This window comes from Symphalangus syndactylus, chromosome 17 (genome assembly GCF_028878055.3).
Source record: "Symphalangus syndactylus isolate Jambi chromosome 17, NHGRI_mSymSyn1-v2.1_pri, whole genome shotgun sequence".
NCBI lineage: Eukaryota > Metazoa > Chordata > Mammalia > Primates > Hylobatidae > Symphalangus > Symphalangus syndactylus.
Window position 1 is genome coordinate 25,579,797 of NC_072439.2, and position 19,344 is coordinate 25,599,140.

Below are 19,344 nucleotides of genomic sequence, written 5' to 3' on the forward strand. Positions count from 1 at the left end.
TTGACTAGGGGACAATTCTCCGGGGGGGACACAGGACCCCGATAAGGACCCCAGATGATGAGTGAAACTCACTGCTGAAGTGGCTCTTAGAAGCCTGCTGCAATATTAGGCCATGCTGAGCGAAGCGGAAATGTTTGAGTTGCCCTGGCAGATGGCAGAGAAAAGAATAAAGAAGCTAAGGAAAATGGACCCACAAGGGGCCGGGTGTGGTGGCTCACGCCTGTAATCCCAGCACTTTGGGAGGCTGAGGCGGGTAGATCATGAGGTCAGGAGATCGAGACCATCCTGGCTAACATGGTGGAACCCCATCTCTACTAAAAATACACACAAAAAAAAAATTAGCTGGGTTTGGTGGCAGGCGCCTGTAGTCCCAGCTACTCGGGAGGCTGAGGCAGGAGAATGGCGTGAACCCGGGAGGCGGAGGTTGCAGTGAACCAAGATTGTGCCACTGCACTCCAGCCTGGGCGACAGAGCGAGACTCTGCCTCAGAAGAAAAAAAAGAAAAAAAAAAAAAAGAAAAGAAAATGGATCCACAAGACCCAGAGGACATGCCGTTCACCAATGCCTTCAGGACTTGAGAGGGGCACCAGTATCACTAAGCAGTGGTGGCCCTCTTCTGCAGGACAGCGCTGATGGCAGAAGTGACAGTAGCAGAGCTGGACTCCTTAATATCCATGGGAATATGAGGCTCCAGAGTGTCATGAGCCAGGCAGCCACAATCACCCGTATGACTAGCAAGGTCAGGCTGCAGCCAGAGGGCTGGACCTAAAGGGAGCTGTGAGACAGTAGAGCATGCTGTCCCTAGGGGTAAAAGTGATGGGGAGCCAAGAGGGTGCAGCATCATGTTGACACTAGAAAAAGGCAGGAAAGGAGGGGCAGGAGGCTGAGGGAGATCACTCCAGTCAGAAGGCACATCCCTTCAACATTCCCACACTTGATCCAGTTTTCAGATTTGCAACCCATTGACCGAAGGGGTGGCTGGGTCCCTAGGGAGAAGGAGCCTGCCATACCACAGCAAATATCTACTGTAATAATCCTTGCAGCCACTCCTCAGAAAGACCTCTGGCCATTTACTTAGGAGACTATAAAATAGAGAAAGGGGAATCCTCAGTCATTTCAAGGATTATTGGACATAGGATCTAAATTGACTTGATTCCAAGAGTTACACCAGCCCTTTTCTCACATTTTACTGGGCTCCGACAAAGAGAATGCTTGACTATGGTTATAAGTAACCACACCCCCAGAGCTGCCCACTATGAACTGGCTTCTGTCAGATCCACCAAGGCATAAAGCAGGAATAGAGGCATGTGGCTGGACGTATAGGAATTGCCACAGAGTATGAAAATTTTTGTGTCACATATTAACAACCACCAGAAAGCACCTCCCATGGAAAAGGTACCGATCAACCAAGTAGTCAAAATGACTTAGCCAGGTGACATTAGCCAATCTTCATCATCAGCCACTCCACAACAGGCACCATGGGCACCTGAATGGAGCAGCTATGGTGGCATAAATGGAGCCCAGGCATCATCCCAATGCATGAACTCTCACGTATCAAGGCTGATTTAGCTACTGCTGACTTTCAATGTCCAACTGTCAGCAAAACAGACTAACAACATGCCCTCAGTATGGCACTATTCCTTGAGCAAGCGAACTGGTCGCTTTTTGGCAAGCCTACTATATTGGGCACCCTCCATCCTGGAGGGCCAGTGGTTGATCCTTAAAGGGATAGATATATATTCTGAGTATGTGTTTGGCTTTCTGCCCAAAAAGCCTCAGCCAGCATCACTGTCTGGGGTCTTATACAATGCCTGATCCATAGGTATGAAATCACTTATGACGTAGCATCTGACCAGGGGACCCAATTATAATAAAGGAGGTAAGGAGTGGACCCATGACCATGGGATCCACTGGTCATATCGTGCACTATACCATCCAGAAGCAGCTGGATGCAACAGCATGGCTTCTAAAGATAACTAAAGTACCAGCTCAGCGGCAACACTATGCAAATATGGAGTGCCATCTTCAGGATGAGGAATATGCATTAAATCAGAGATGTCTCTGTGGTGCCATAGAAAGAATGTGTTCCCCATAGAAAGAATAAATGGATCTGGGAACCAAGGGATGGAAGCAGGAGCGACCTTACCTACCATCACTCCCAGTGACCCACTGGGAGACTCCGTGCTTCCCATCCCTACAACTCTAGGCTCTGCAGAATTGGAGGTCAAAAGGGGGTACACTTTTGCCAGGGAACACTGAATTGCAAGCTGCAGTTATCGCCAGGGTACTATGAACTCCTGTGAGACCAGCAGGTGAGAAGAGTCACCATTGTGGCAGGAGTAATTGATTCTAGTCAATTACCAGCAGGAAGAGGTAGGGCTGTGCTTACACATGGGGTCAGGGAAGAATTTATCTAGAACCCATGTGACCCAGTTGGGCACCTCCCGGTACTTCCTTGCCCCACTGTAACTGTGTATGGACATACAAAGCAACCCCCAGTCTCAAAACAGCATGATTGCCAGGAACTCAGCCTCTTAGGAGTGACAGTTTGGGTCACATAACAAGGTAAGCACTGAGAACTGCCAAGGTGAGAGCCTAAGGTGAAGGGAATTTAAGATGGGCAGGGAAAGCTGGGCACGGTGGCTCATACCTGTAATCCTAGCACTTTGGGAGGCCGAGGTGGGAGGATCACCTGAGGTCAGGAGGTCAAGATCAGCCTGGCCAACATGGGGAAACCCCATCTGTACTAAAAATACAAAAATTAGCCAGGCATGGTGGTGCACGCCTGTAATCCCAGCTACTTGGGAGGCTGAGGCAGGAGAATCACTTGAACCTGGGAGGCGGAGGTTGCAGTGAGCTGAGATGGCACCACTGCACTCCAGCCTGGGTGACAGAGCAAGACTTGTCTCAAAAAAAAGAAAAGAAAAGAAAAGAAAAGAAAAGAAAAGAAAAGAAAGAAAAGAAAAGAAAAGGGGTGGGGGGCAGGGAGGGAAGAAGGAAATTAATACCAATTGTGCCCCTGAGACCAACTGCAGCTATAGGCCTTTCCCCTCGGGAAGAGAAGAGGAGCTGCTCCCCAATCTGCATAGAAAAGTAGATCTGTGATACAGGGGTGAACTGGAGCAGCCGTGAGTCCCCACTGCTCAGCTCTTCTGCTGTGGGGAGCATAACTGACTGATGGCCCCCGCTGCAGACCCCTGGACCCACTTTCTTGAAGGCCACACTTCCTACAGGCTGCCCCCAGCCTGACGGAGCAAGGAGAGGGTACTCACGTAGGCCTATTCCTGCAAAAGGCAGCACTTCTTTAATGGGCAGGGGCAGGCTTTTTTATAGAAGAACTCCCCACTCGGCCAGATGCAGGATTACACCCTTGTAATCCCAGCACTTTGAGAGGCCAAGGTGGAAGGATCTCTTGAGCCCAGGAATTCGAGACCAGCCTGGGCAACATGGCGAGACCCCACCTCTACAAAAAAAATACCAAAAAATTAGCTGGGTATGGCGTGCATGCCTGCAGTCCCAGGTACTGAAGAGGCTGAGGTGGGACCTGAGCACCAGAGGCTGAGGCTGCAGTGAGCCATGATCATGGCCACTGTACTCCAGCCTGGGTGACAGAGTGAGATCCTTTCCACTCCCCCAGCCATAGAAAGAACTCCCCACTCAAGGATTTTTTAGAACTGTGCTGCACCCTCAGACTCTTCCCACCCAATCTCTTACCTTCCCCTCTCTCTTCACAGGTGTCAGCTCTGTGTTGCTGTGGGAAGGTTTTTCTCTTTCTCTGGCTCCCTCCCCTTTATCCATCACAGACATTCCTGTGGTAAATCTCTCTCCTGTGCAATCCCATCTTGGCTTCTGCTTCTTTGAGGACCCAAACTATGCAGAGGTGTATCCTGAAGCCTCATTAATCTATTTTAAGGGGGAGACTTTTTCTTTTTTTTTTTTTTTTAAATAAATCTCTCTATGTTGCCCAGGCTGGTCTCAAACTCCTGCTTCAAGTGATCCTCCTACCTTGGCTTCCCAAAGTTCCGGGATTACAGGCATGAGCCACCACACCTGGCCAAGGTAGAGACTTTTTTTTTTTTTTTTTTTTTGTGATGGAGTCTTGCTCTGTTGCCCAGGCTGGACTACAGTGGCGCGATCTCAGCTCACTGCAAGCTCCACTTCCTGGCTTCACACCATTCTCCTGCCTCAGTCTCCCGAGTAGCTGGGACTATAAGTGCCCGCCGCCACACCCGGCTAATTTTTTGCATTTTTAGTAGAGACAGGGTTTCACCATGTTAGCCAGGATGGTCTCGATCTCCTGACCTTGTGATCCGCCTGCCTCGGCCTCCCAAAGTGCTAGGATTACAGGCGTGAGCCACTGCGCCCGGCTGGCAGAGGCTTTCTATGGTAAAACAAAAATACTGTTCGATCAGAGTTTCTTAAGAGGTATACATTTCTTGTTTAAGACATTAAGATTCTAGCTGGGCACAGTGGTCTACACCTGTAGTCATAACTACTCAGAAGACTGGGGTAAGAAGATCCCTTAAGCCCAGGAGTTTAAGTCCAGCCTGGACAACATAGCAAGACTACATTTCTAGAATCAATTTTTTTTTTTTTTGACAGAGTCTGACTCTGTCACCCACTGGAGTGCAGTGGTGCGATCTCGGCTCACTGTAACCTCTGTCTCCCGGGTTCAAGGGATTCCCCCAGCTCAGCCTCCCGAGTAGCTGGGATTACAGGTGTGCACCACCACACCTGGCTGGTTTTTGTATTTTTAGTAAAGACGGGGGTTTCACCATGTTGGCCAGGCTGGTCTTGGACTCCTGACCTCAGGTGATCTGCCTGCCTTGGCCTCCCAAAGTGCTGGCATTACAGGCATGAGCCACCATAAGTGTCCTAAAAAATTTTTTTTCAAACAATAAAACTGTAAGATCCAGAATCTTCCAGTTTTCAAAATGCATTATTCATTTATCCGACAAATATTAATTGAGCCTCCACTGTATGCCAGGAACTGAGAATATAATGGTGAAGGCAGCAAAGTCCTGCTGCCAGAGCTTATATTCTAGTGGGAGAAGATAGACAATAAACAAGTAAAAAATACACAAAAATCATTTCAAACATGTTGTAATTGTCATGGGAGTTGAGATCACTGTCATCCCATTTCTAGCTCCCCTTGGGAGCAAAATTCCTTGAAAGAATTGTCTGTACTCTCAGTCTCTGATTCTTTTCCCCTTTCTATTTAAAACACATTTTGGGCCAGGCACGGTGGCTCATGACTGTAATCCCAGCAGTTTAGGAGGCCAAGGTGGGTGGATCACCTGAGGTCAGGGGTTCGAGACCAGCCTGGCCAACATGGCGAAACCCTGCCTCTACTAAAAATACAAAAATTAGCCAGGTATGGTGGTGCGTGCCTATGATCCCAGCTACTCAGGAGGCTGAGGCAGGAGAATCTCTTGAACCTAGGAGGCGAAGGTTGCAGTGAGCCAAGATCGCGCCACTGCACTCCAGTCTGGGCGACAAGAGTGAAACTCCATCTCAAAAACAAACAAACAAACAAACAAAAAACCACACACACATTTCAATCTACTGAATTTGCTCTTGTCAGGATTAATCTCTCCATTTGCTAAGCCCAGTGCTCATCTGAATTTTGACAGCATTGACCCTGAACCTTTGCTTTCATCACATTTTATGAGGGACAGTGACCCAGAGAAGAGAAAGATAGTCATAGGTCTGAAAAGAGAAGAATGTGTTCTGTTTTGTTCTTCAAATCAGAAACTGGGCCAATGGGCTAAAACTACAGGGAGACAAATGTATTCTTAATCCAAAAGTGCATAGTCCTAACCATGCCTCAGACAACTTTTTTTTTTTTTTTTTTTTTTTTTTGAGACAGGATCTCACTCTGTCACCCAGGCTGGAATGCAGTAGCGTAATCACAGCTCACTTCAGCCTTGACCTCCCGGGCTCAGGAAATCCTCCCACCTCAGCCTCTCAAGTTGCTAAGATTACAAGTACATGCCACCATGCCTGGCTAATTTTTGTATTTCTTGTAGAGACAGGTTTTTGCCATGTTGGCCAGGTTGGTCTTGAACTCCCGGGCTCAAGTGATTCACCCACCTCCACCTCCCAAAATGCTGGGATTACAGGTGTAAGCCACTGCACTTAATCCAGAAAACTTCTTAAATTAAGAAACTTCCCTACTGGGGAAATGCTTACGTAGAGGCTGGATGGTCACCTGTTGGATTATAAGCCTGATCGGAAAGGAAGTCAGGTTGCCTAACATCCAAGGTCTCATCTCCTGAGATTTGGTGATTTCTGTGATCTGGACAGTGCATCAAATGTTTTTTGATCCCAAGTGGCATACTTCTCTTTGCAAAAGATGTATTATTCTGAAGCATCTATCTTCTTGTAATTCTTAATAACACTTCCAAATTTCTTTGTAGTAGTTTACCAGTACCACAATTGGCAAACTTTCAACTCTCCCTGGCCCAATGTCAGGAATATTTCACCCCCCGGTCCACCCTCACTGGTCAGTAGTTCTGCACTTAGACATATAGCTGTTTGTTTCCTATTTAAACTGAACCTAGTGTAATTATTGAACTGGACTTCTAATAATGATATTAACAAAGTTACCGAAAAGAAAAAGCTAACAACTTGCAGACCTCTAAAGTTGGTACTGAGCATATAAAATATCATGTGATATCAAAAAGAGATTGTGTGGAAAGTGCCGCAGAATGAGGGCAGACAGAAAATGTTTATAGACTCACAGGTCTTTGGTGTGTGCCACCACACCCGGCTAATTTTTGTATTTTTAGTGGAGATGGGGTTTTGCCACGTTGATCAGGCTGGTCTCGATCTCCTGACCTCGTGATCCACCCGCCTTGGCCTCCCAAAGTACTGGAATTATAGGTGTGAGCCACTGAGCCCGGCCCCAAGTTGCTACTTTTGAAAATAAGGTTGGAGGCCAGGCGCTGTGGCCCAGGCCTGTAATCCCAGCACTTTGGGAGGCTGAGGCAGGTGGATCACGAGGTCAGGAGTTCAAGACCAGCCTGACCAACATGGTGAAACCCTGTCTCTACTAAAAATACAAAAATTAGCCAGGCATGGTGACAGGCGCCTGTAATCCCAGCTACCTGGGAGGCTGAGGCAGGAGAATCGTTTGAACCTGGGAAGTGGAGGTTGCAGTGAGCCAAGATCACGCCACTGCACTCCAGCCTGGGCAACAGGGTAAGACTCCATCTCAAAAAAAAAAAAAAAAAAATTAGCTGGGCTTGGTGGCGGGCGCTTGTAGTCCCAGCTACTTCGGAGGCTGAGGCAGGAGAATGGCATGAACCCGGGAGGCGGAGCTTGCAGTGAGCAGAGATTTCACCACTCCACTCCAGCCTGGGTGACAGAGCGAGACTCCATCTCAGAAAAAAAAAAATGGGCGGGTGTGGTGGCTCAGGCCTGTAATCCCAGCACTCTGGGAGGCCGAGGCGGGTGGATCACAAGGTCAGGAGTTCAAGACCAGCCTGACTAACATGGTGAAACCCCGTCTCTACTAAAAATACAAAAAGCTGGATGTGGTGGTGCGCGCCTGTAATCCCAGCTACTCGGGAGGCTGAGGCAGAAGAATCGCTTGAACATGGGAGGCGGAGGTTGCAGTGAGCCGAGATTGCGCCACGGCACTCCAGCCTCATCTCAAAAATAAAAAGAAAGAAAAGAAGGATGGAATTGGCTGGGCATGGTGGCTCACGCCTGTAATCCCAGCACTTTGGGAGGCTGAAGCGGGTGGATCACCTGAGGTCAGGAGTTTGAGACCAGCCCGGCCAACATGGTGAAACCCCTTATCTACTAAAAATACAAAAATTGGCCAGGCAAGTTGGTGGATGCCTATAATCCCAGCCACTCAGGACCCAGCTACTCGGGAGGCTGAGGCAAGAGAATCTCTTGAATCCAGGAGATGGAGGTTGCAGTGAGCAGACATTGTGCCACTGCACTCCAGCCTGAGTGACAAGAGCAAAACTCCATCAAAAAAAAAAGAAAGAAAGAAAGAAGAAAGAAAGAAAGAAGAAAGAAAGAAAGAAAGAAAGAAGAAAGAAAAAGAAAATAAGGATGGAATCAATCCAAATGCCCATCAACGATAGACTGGATAAAGGAAATGTGGTACATATACACTGTGGAATTCTATGCAGCCATATAAAGGAAGAAGATCATGTCCTTTGCAGGGACATGGATGGAGCTGGAAGTCATTTTTCTCAGCAAACTAACTCGGGAACAGAAAACCAAACATGGCATGTTCTCACTTATAAGTGGGAGCTGAACAATGAGAACACATGGACACAGGGAGGGGAACAATGCACACTGGGGCCTGTCGGGAGGTGGGGTTGGGGGAGGGAGAGCCTTAGGAAAAATAGCTAATGGATGTTGGGCTTAATACCTAAGTGATGGGTTGATAGGTGCAGCAAACCGCCACAGCACACATTTACCTATGTAACAAATCTGTACATCTTGCTCATGTCCCGCAGAACTAAAAATAAAAATTAAATTTAAATAATAAAAAAAAGAAAATAACGACAGTGGAACCCAGGGTTCAAATCTCTTGCCCGAGGTCTCCCGGGTCTCAGGTGTCAGCTTTCCCTCTACCCTTTCCTTTCTCTCTTTCCTCCTTCCCCTTCTAGCCAAGCGCCCTGGCTCCCCAAAGTAAATTTTCCCATGGCCTTTAAAAAACAAAGCATAAAGAAAATGTTGCTTGCTCAGAGTCACATTATAATATTTAAATAAAACCAACTCTAAGGCCCCCCCCTAAATTTAGGGTCTGGGTGTGACTGCATTGTTTCTGTTCTTGGACCAACAAACCCCAGGGGTATTCTGATGGCTGTTGGAAAGCTGTTTGCTCTTGTGTAAGGCGGGTGGACATTGCTGCCCACATCTCATAATCTATTTGAAGATAATATCTCTCAGTCTCACAGAAAAACTGAAAATATTTTGGAAAACATTTGGTAGTTGTAAAACTAGCTGTGGACCTTTGGCAAGTTGGTTCGCCTCTCTTTAATTGAAGACTGCTGTTAACCACAAACACGCTTACAAACCATGTGTCTATGCCAAGTTCTATGCTAAATGGACAAATATGATTGTTGTGAATATTAAAGAAAACAATAATATTAGTTAACATTAATTGAAGTTTCCCACCAAACACCAGGCTAAGTACTTTTCTATGCATTGTCTAATTAAATCTCCACAGCAATGCTAAGTAGACATGATTACATTTACTACATGCATATTTTTTTGAGACAAGGTCTTACTCTGTTTCCCAGATTGGAGTGCAGTGGCCTGATCATGGCTCACTGCGGCCTCAACCTCCGAGGTTCAAGTGATCCTCCCACCTCAGCCTCCTAAGTAGCTGGGACTACAGGCATGCACCACCATGCCTGGCTAATTTTTGGCACTTTTTGTAGAACCAGGGTTTCGCCATGTTGCTCAGCCTGGTCTCAAACTCCTGAGCTCAAGTGATCCACTCGCCTCAGCCTCCCAAAGTGCTGGGATTACAGGAGTGAGCCTATTATGTACATTTTGTATGTTATAGTGCCCGCCTATTACATACATTTTATGGATGAGACTAAGTGACTTAACCAGTCCAGCCAGCAAATATGCAGCTGTATACCTTGACCCTCCTTGCTCTTAATCTGTGCATAGGTGCTTTGTACATTCTGGTACTGTAAAGTGCTGTAGAAGTAAGTCTAGTGGCCATCTTTGGGGGCTATGGATATTCCTAACATCTTCCTCTGGTCTCTGCCTCTACTTCTGAATTTGAATAAGGGTGAAACCAAGATCAAACAGCCATCTTGGGCAAGCTTGAGGAGGGTAAAGGAGCCATAGAAACAGTAGCCTAAGGAATGTGTGGGTGGAGGTGGGGTGCTGTGGGATGAAGTATTCCCTTAGCAGTGAGCCAGCAGGATTGGAACATTTTCGGACTTTATGGACATGAGCATCAGCTCTTTTTCTTTCTTTCTTTTTTTTTTTTTTTTGAGATGGAGTCTCTCTCCCTCTCCCAGGCTGGATTGCAGTGGCTAGATCCTGGCTCACTGCAACCTCATCCTGGGCTCAAGCAATTCTCCCACTTCAGCCTCCTAAGTAGCTGGGGTTATAGGCGCCCACTACCACTCCTGGCCTCCTTTTTCTTTTCTTTTTGTTTTTTGGAGACAGAGTCTTGCTCTGTTGCCCAGGCTGGAGTGCAGTGCCGCAATCTTGGCTCGCTGCAACCTTGCTTCCCGGGTTCAAGCGAATTTCCTGCCTCAGCCTCTGGGATTACAGGCGTGCACCACCACACCTGGCTAATTTTTGTATTTTTAGTAGAGATGGGTTTTCGCCATGTTGGCCAGGCTGGTCTCGAACTCCTGACCTCAGGTGATCCACTTGATCCTTGGCCTCCCGAAGTGCTAGGATTACAGGCATGGGGCACTGTGCCTGGCTATTTCTCTTTTCTTTTCTTTCTCTTCTCTTCTCCTTTTCTTTCTCCTCTCCTCTCCTTCCCTCCTCTACCCTCTTCTCTTCTTTCTTCTTTTCTCCCTTTCTTTTTCCCTCTCCTCTCATTTCCTTTCCCTTTCTTTTTTGTTTTCCCCTTACATGTTAAATATATTGAAGAATAATTTACACAAAATAAAATGCATTCTTCTTTCTTTATTTCCTTAGTTTTAAAGCAAGGACTTATCTCCTTTAGATTCCCAGTAGGAAAAGAGAAAAGAGAGGGCAGGAAGAACTTTAATGGAGGTGGGAAGGGGGTGGGGGGCGCTGAGACTGTAGATAAAAATCCCTGTGCTATTTCTTCTTTCGTAAAATCACTTAACTTCTGTAAAACTTAATCTCCTCCCTCATCAATAAAAGTGGGAATAATAATATCTTGATAGACTTGTGGTAAGCATGAAATGAAAGAATATCTGACAGACACAAAGAAGCTTAATTCATGTTAACAATGAAATGATATTGATATGATGATGTCTAAACCTTAGGACTGTGCTCAAAAACACAAGCAATCATTAGATATTTATTGTTTTTCTTTGAATCCGTGGCTCACACACAAACATATAGGAGTCAATGCTAGAGCTCCCTCTGGTGGCTTTTCTGTCACAAACACACTAACTACTGTATCCCTACCTCTGCTTATGGGCCTCAGGAGAGAAAGGCTGGGCTGGCTGCTGGCCGCCATGTCGACACCCCCCACAGGAGGGGAGCTCGGTGGAGGCCTTGCTACAGGTGTTTTCATCAGAAGGTTTTACCATTGACTCCTAATGATTAAGAATAATTAATTCCCCAGGTATGAAATTGAACTGTGTGAAATTAGCTGTATTGAATCTTTACTGACAGAAATGGTTAACTTTATGTCATTGAATCTAGTAATTGCTGCTATAATTAAAAATCTGAATGTGTAAACCGGTAAATCAGTTACAAAGGAAACAAACATACAACAAAGGAAGCAAAGTGCACAATGACTTTAAGAATGAAATTGTGGCCTCTGGGACCTTTTTATTAGTTTTCAACATTTAAAAATTCTTTTTAGAGATAGGGTCTCACTATGTTGTCCAGGCACTTCTCAGATTTCTGGGCTCAAGTGATCCCCCCAAAGTGTTGGGATTACAGGCCGGAACCACTGCATCCGGTCTTCTGTAGGATTTAGAACTGGCAGAAGAACGGTCTGTCTCTCCACATTTAGTCAAACCTCTCAGGGATTTTAATAACTAGGACTGTTTTCCTTATTTCCAGTATCTCTTCTAACACCTTCACCCTTATGTCCCCACCTTACCCTAGTTAGAAATTCAAGTGTTGCTGGGCTATCGTACCCCACTTTTCTAGGATTCACTCAGACCTTCCCTTTCCTTTCCCACATGGGAAAGGATCCGCTCTCAGGTCCTTGAAGACGATTGTGAAGTCCACATCCTCTAAGAAAGACCAGATCAAGGGCTCACAAAAATTACTAACCTCTGAGTCTTAACTTCATTAATTACAATTTGAAAATTGGAACAGATCAAACCACTCGATCATTCCCTCACCCTGCCCACCAAATCTTAAGGTACTAAGCCCTTTAAAATGGAATTTTAAAATGGATTTAAAATTTAAAGATTTTAGGTGGAATACATTACTCAGCAGACTATGGATGAATTTATAGTGAGGTAAGTTTGTTTGTGAACTGCTGGAAAGGGTGTAAACTGGTATGAAGTTCCTATTAAGAATTTGGCAGTATGTATCAAGGGCTATTAAAACTCTTGACATAGCCGGGCGCGGTGGCTCACGCTTGTAATCCCAGCACTTTGGGAGGCCGAGGCGGGTGAATCATGAGGTCAGGAGATCGAGACCACGGTGAAACCCCGTCTCTACTAAAAATATAAAAAAAAAAAAAATTAGCCGGGCGTGGTGGCGGGCGCCTGTAGTCCCAGCTACTCGGAGAGGCTGAGGCAGGAGAATGGCATGAATCTGGGAGGCGGAGCTTGCAGTGAGCCGAGATTGCGCCACTGCACTCCAGCGCCTGGGCGACAGAGCGAGACTCTGTCTCAAAAAAAAAAAAAAAAAAAAAAAAAAAAAACTCTTGACATAAATCCTCCTTCAGAATCTGTATTAAGGAAACAAGAAGAAATGTAGGAAAAGATTTTCATACAAAGATGTTGTTGCAGCTTCATGTTCAACAGTAAGAAAAGCACCAAAAGAAGTAAAATTGTTGGCCAGGTGCTGTGGCTCATGCCTATAATCCTGGCACTTTGGGAGGCCAAGGCAGGAGGACAGCTTGAGCCCAGGAGTTCGAGACCAGCCTGACCAAGATGGTGAGACCTCTTCTCTACAAAAAAAAAAAAACAAATAAAAATTTAAAAAACTAGCTGGGCATGATGGTGCCTGCCCATGGTCCCAGCTACTTGGGAGGCTGAGGATACCTTGAGCCCAGGAGATCAAGACTGCAGTGAGCTGTGATTGCGCCACTGCACTCCAGCCTGGGCGACAGAGTGAGACCCTGTCTCAAAATAAATAAAATACAATAAAAAATTTAAAAAGATAAGAAGTAGAATTGTTAAATCAATATGAAAGATTCATAAATATTACACCTTAGAGCTCACTTTTTCAGGGAATATAGAGCGACACGAAACATGGTCACATTGTAAGGAAGGGTGAAGACATATCTATGTCTGTATCTATCCAAATACTGATTTCCAGTTTTACAAAGAAATACATATAGACAATGGACACTGAAAAAAGAGAGGAATGAAGGACACTAAAATACTAAGGGCAATTATCTCTGGGTGGTGGGATTATAGGCAATTTTAATGATTTTCTTAACCTTTTTATATTTTCCACAGTTTCTTTAATAATCATGCATTATTTTTATAATCACGAAAATATATGCAATACAACGGGAATTTGATCCTGAATCAAGGTTGTGGGCGGCAAGCAATTTGATTTGAAAAATCGATCAAATTTGAGTTTCATCTGCTTCATGGTATTGAATTTAGAAACTGAATACCAGGTTTCATCAAACTCTAAAGCTGATAAATAAATATGTTTTAAAATATTTTATAGTTGAAAAGTTCCTTCCTTCCTTGCTTCCTTCCTTCCTTCCTTTTTTCTTTCTCTTTCGAGACGGAGTCTCATTCTGTTGTCAGGCTGGAATGCAGTGGCGCGATCTCAGCTCACTGCAACCTCCGCCTCCCAGGTTCAAGCGATTCTCCTGCCTCAGCCTCCTGAGTAGCTGGGACTACAGGTGTGTCCCACCACGCCCGGTTAATTTTTGTATTTTTAGTATTTTTAGTAGAGATGGGGTTTCACCATGTTGGCCAGGATGGTCTCAATCTCTTGACCTTGTGATCCGCCCGCCTCAGCCACCCAAAGTGCTGGGATTACAGGCGTGAGTCACCGTGCCCGGCTTTTTTTTTTTTTAGACCAAGTCTTGCTCTGTCACCCAGGCTGGAGTACACTGGTGCGATCTCGGCTCACTGCAACTTCCACCTCCTGGGTTCAAGCAATTCTCGTGCCTCAGCCACCTGAGTAGCAGAGATTACAGGTGTGTGCCACCACACTGGGCTCATTTTTTTATATTTAGTAGAGACGGGGTTCACCATGTTGGCCAGGCTGGTCTCGAATTCCCGGGCTCAAGCAATCCACATGCCTCGGCTTCCCAAAGTGTTGGGATTACAGGTGTGAGCCACCATGCCTGGCCCCAACAATCTTTCAATGTCCTCTCCATATCAAAAAGTGGGAGCAAAATAAGAATGAGGGAATGGTTTTTGTGGTTCTTGGCCAAATTCTATAGCTTCTAGGAGTTTCTGCTTAAACAGTTCTTTTCAAGGACCAAATTGAAACCATTCTGAAGTTTATCGCTCTATCAGTACTTGAAGCCAACAACACTGGGGATTATAATTGGGTTGAGAGATCTCCTAACAGAATCAGCTGACACACATATCCAAAAGGCTAAAATCCTGGGTCTTGAGATACTGACAAGATTTAGAATTCTGTTAATGACTTGAGAACCATTGCATTTATCATTCAGCACCTTTAAAGCCAATAAGAAAAAAAGTTAAGTGCAGTATCAAATCAATTCACAAGAGTAGATTGATTTGATAGGCTATTAAAACAATGTATTGGCTGGGCGCGGTGGCTCACACCTTTTATCCCAGCACTTTGGGAGGCCTAGGCAGGCATATCACGAGGTCAGGAGATCGAGACCATCCTGGCTAACACGGTGAAACCCCGTCTCTACTAAAAATACAAAAAATTAGCTGGGTGTGGTGGCAGGTGCCTGTAGTCCCAGTTACTTGGGAGGCTGAGGCAGAAGAATGGCATGAACCCAGGAGGTGGAGCTTGCAGTGAGCCAAGATCGTGCCACTGCACTTCAGCCTGGGCAACAGAGCGAGACTCCATCTCAAAATAAATAAATAAATAAAACAATGTATTATAGTACCACATTTTGGGTATGCAAAAATATTTGGGAAATAATCTAATACTTATGATCCCTTATGAAGTACATATCATTATCACCTACATGTATATACAGAAAATTATGTGCTAGAGTGGCATTTTTGGCATTTTTTTTTTTTTTTTGAGACAGAATCTAGCTCTGTTGCCCAGGCTGGAGTGCAGTGGTCCAATCTCAGCTCACTACAAGCTCTGCCTTCCTGGTTCACGCCATTCTCCTGCCTCAGCCTCCAGAGTACCTGGTACTACAAGCGCCTGCCGCCACGTCCGGCTAATTTTTTTGTATTTTTAATAGAGATGGGGTTTCACCGTCTCAGCCAGGATGGTCTCTCTCTCTCTCTTTTTTCTTCTTTTTTTTGAGGCAGGGTCTCACTCTGTCACCCAGGCAGGAACGTAGTGGTGTGATCATGGCTCACTGCAGCCTCAACCTGCAGGGCTCAAGCGATCTTCCTGCCTCATTTTAAAATTTTTTGTAGAGATGAGGTCTCACTATATTGCCGAGGCTGGTCTCGAACTCCTGGGCTTCAGTGATCTTCCCGGCTTGGCCTCCCAAAGTGCTGGGATTACAGGCATGAGCCACTGCGGCCCGCCAAGAGGAGCTTTCTTAAATGAGGGGATTCTCATCCTAATCTAGAATAATTTTATGCTCAACCTGTTGGGAAGCCTTCTTTCACGTGATCTTTATAAACCTGTCTATCAAATCAAACCTGGTGCTCCCTAAGACATCTTCTGAATCTTAAATTCTGTAATTTTATAAGAATTGAACTAAAATAAATTAAATATCAAAATACTTTATCATTTTCTAAAATTTTTAGAGCCACATCACAGAGCTCAGTATTACTTTTTCAAAATCAATATAAGAAAATAACGTGAGTTACTCAAGTGTCAGTAGTTCAGGTACCTTTTGAGAAACTTTGCAAAGCTTTTGTTTAAACCTTACACTTGAACACTACATTTTTTTCCAAGCCAAACAAGCATATATTTGTTCTCCCTAGAGCTTCTCATAATACCTCTATTATCCTCGCTGCTCTCTCCAAAGTCATCCTATTAAATTACAAGCTGCATCCCCAATCCAAGCTTTTCTTCCTGACATGAAGGCATTTTCTGAAGTTAATTTAAAGGCTAGTACAACTTTGCAGAAACTCTAATCAGCACCATTTGTAAACTTCACATCAGATACTACATAAAACGAAGCCATCAATCTGCCAGAAAAGCTATTGTTCATGCCCTTTACAGATTCCTCATTAGCTTTCTGCGTCCCTGCCAAGTGTAATTGAGTTGAATGGGAATTTAGCATATGTAAACCACACACGCTGAACACACTTTTCTAAACAGCTATTACTGTTCTGATCAAGAGTTAACTTTGTTAGGAAAAAACAAGTGGCAAACTCATGTATTTGGTCTTTTGTACTCAGCATTGGTCAGGGGGCAGTGGAGAATCAGCCTCTTGGCCTAAACTGAAAAATAGTTTCATTCCCGTATGCAGGAAGGATAAACATTGCTGCCTAATTTCAGTAATTCTATCCAGACATGCCCGTGAGCTCCCAGAAACTGACAAGACACTCAGATAATTTAATGCAAGTGCCCCCAAGCCTTTGAAAAAATCGCCTACATTTTTTTTTCTTTTGAGAGAGGGTCTCACTCTTTTGCCCAGGCTGAAGTGCAGTGGTGCGATCACAGCTCACTGCAGCCTTAACCTTGCCAGCTCAAGTGATCCTCCCACCTCAGCCTCCCAGGTAGTTGGGACCACAGGCGCGAACCACTGTGTCTGGAATTGGTGGGTTCTTGGTCTCACCGACTTCAAGAATGAAGCCGTGGACCCTTGCGGTGAATATTACAGTACTTAAGAGCAGCGAGTTCGGAGTCCCTTCCTCCTGGTGGGTATGTGGTCTCCATGGCTTCAGGAGTGAACCTGCAGACCTTTGCAGTGACTGTTAACAGCTCATAAACGCACTGTGCACTCAAAGAGTGAGCAGTAGCAAGATTTACTGCAAAGTGTCAAACAACAGTGCAGAACGTGACCCCACCGACTTACCACTGCTTGCGCGGGCAGACTGCTTTTATTCTTTTATCTGGCCCCACCCACATCCTGCTGATTGGTCCATTTTACAGAGAGCCAATTGGTCTGTTTTACAGAGAGCTGATTGGTCCACTTTGACAGGCTGCTGATTGGTGTGTTTACAATCCCTGAGCTAGACACAAAAGTTCTCCACGTCCCCACTAGATTAGCTAGATACAGAGTGCTGATTGGTGTATTTACAAACCCTGAGCTAGACACAGAGTGCTGACTGGTGCATTTACAAACCTTGAGCTAGATACAGAGTGACGATTAGTGTATTCACAATCCCTTAGCTAGACATAAAGGTCCTCCAGGTCCTCACTAGACTCAAGAGCCCAGCTGGCTTCACCCAGCGGATACCCCACCGGGGCCGCAGGTGGAGCTGCCTGCCAGTCCCGTGCCGTGCGCCCGCACTCCTCAGCCCTTGGCCGGTCGATGGGACCGAGTGCCATGGAGCAGGGGGCTGCTTGTCGGGGAGGCTCCGACAGCACAGGAGCCCACCGCTGGGGGCGGGAAGCGGGGTGGGGGGTGTAGGGGGGAGGGAAGCTCAGGCATGGAGGGCTGCAGGTCCCAAGCCCTGGCCCACGGGGAGGCAGCTAAGGCCCGTGAGAAATCGAGCACAGCGCTGGTGGGCCGGCACTGCTGGGGGACCTGGCGCACCCTCCGTAGCTGCTGGCCCGGGTGCTAAGCCCCTCACTGCCCGGGGCCGGCGGTGCCGGCCGGCTGCTCCAAGTGTGGGGCCCGCCAAGCCCATGCTCACCTGGAACTCTAGCTGGCCCGCAAGCGCGGCGCGCAGCCCCGGTTCCCGCTGGTGCCTCTCCCTCCACACCTCCCTGCAGACTGAGGGAGCCGGCTCCGGCCTCGACCATCCCAGGAAGGGGGTCCTACAGTGCAGCGGTGGGCTGAAGGGCTCCTCAAGTGCGGCCAGAGTGGGCGCCGAGGCCGAGGAGGCGCCAAGAGTGAGCAAGGGCTGCCAGCATGCTGTCACCTCTCACCACCATGCCCCATTAATTTTTGTTGTTTTTGTAGAGATGAGGTTTTGCCATGTTGCCCAGGCTGGTCTTGAATTCCTGGCCTTGAGTAATCTACCCACCTCGGCCTCCCAAAGTGTTGGGATTACAGGCATGAGTCACTGTGCTTGGCCAAAAAAATAGCCCACCTTTTAAGAAGAACCTTGATGTGTCAGGAGAGGGGATGCTATAGTTGAGTCTGCAGAGGAGCAGGCATCACTGCCAGCTGTACCCCTTCCCTTCTGGTCTCTCAGCAAACCAGGAGAACAAAGTGAGAATGGATGTGCTGGCTGAAACCAGGTTGAGGATCATCTAGGCGGTAGATCATGATCTACTAGTTCTACTAGCTGAAGATCTTTGCTTTAATCAGTAAAAACTGACGGATTTCCCCAGCACAGTGTTCATGCTCAGGCTCTTTTTTTTTTTTTTTTTTTTTTTTTTTTTTTTTTTTTTTTGAGGTGGGATCTTACTCTGTCACTTAGGCTGGAGTACAGTGGCAGAATCTCAGCTTAATGCAACCTCCACCTCTGGGGCTTATGTGATCCTCCTGCCTCAGCCTCCTGAGTAGCTGGGTTGAGTAGCTGGGACCACAGGCACATGCCACCACACCCAGCTAATTTATTTTTATTTTTATTTTTTGTAGAGATGCGGGTCTCACCATGTTGCCCAGGTTGGTCTCAAACTCCTACACGCTCAGGCTCTTCATCGGATTAAAAAAAAAATCAACACACACATTTACATTTCATGTCCTATTTTCCGCAGCAGGAAGTATGTCTGTTAACAAGATTGCATTCTGAATGTGACAAGTAATCATGCAGATGAAAGCCTCATATCTTATGACAAATCTGTTGGATAAAACTACTGATATGCTCTATCTTATTGTTTCTAAAATTATAACCCAAGATTAAGCTTCAGATGCAACAGGCGGCAAGGAGAGAAGCAATGGCAATGCATGAACCTGAGCTCGATCCTCTGAAGATACATACGTAAGCCATGGAGATAAAAAGACCATTCTTTGGGGTATGAGTGATGGGAGTGACCGAAACGCACGATGTCCACAAGCACCAATAGTGCTTACCTGACCGTTCTTTTTGCTTGAATATCTTACTTCAGAAGTCGGCATGCAGCTTGATACTTTCCCATTTTGTGGATAATCCAGATGTACCAGGTCTCGGCAGTGAGCATGGCATATATATTTACCCTCTGAAAGAGAAAGCACATTAGGTTCCCAGTTAGGTCTATGTCGTTCTTTATTCATCCAACAGGTCAAGGGAAATTGAACCCCCTCCCCTGCTCAAAAAGCCAGCATCCAACCTGGAGTAATAAAAATGAGTTTGTGTGGGGCCCATCTGTTCACAAGGCAGAGCC

At 46.1% G+C, this 19,344-nt stretch overlaps 1 protein-coding gene across 1 annotated transcript in view; it reads right to left on the reverse strand.

Annotated features, from left to right (window-relative positions):
* Positions 1-18,620: 18,620 nt before the first annotated feature.
* TBK1 (TANK binding kinase 1) overlaps positions 18,621-19,344 on the reverse strand; it is an 89,844-nt gene continuing 89,120 nt past the window's right edge. The window contains exon 22 of the transcript XR_010116607.1: positions 18,621-19,179. The gene's annotated coding sequence lies outside the window, so the exon portion shown is untranslated. The remainder of the gene's footprint in view (positions 19,180-19,344) is intronic.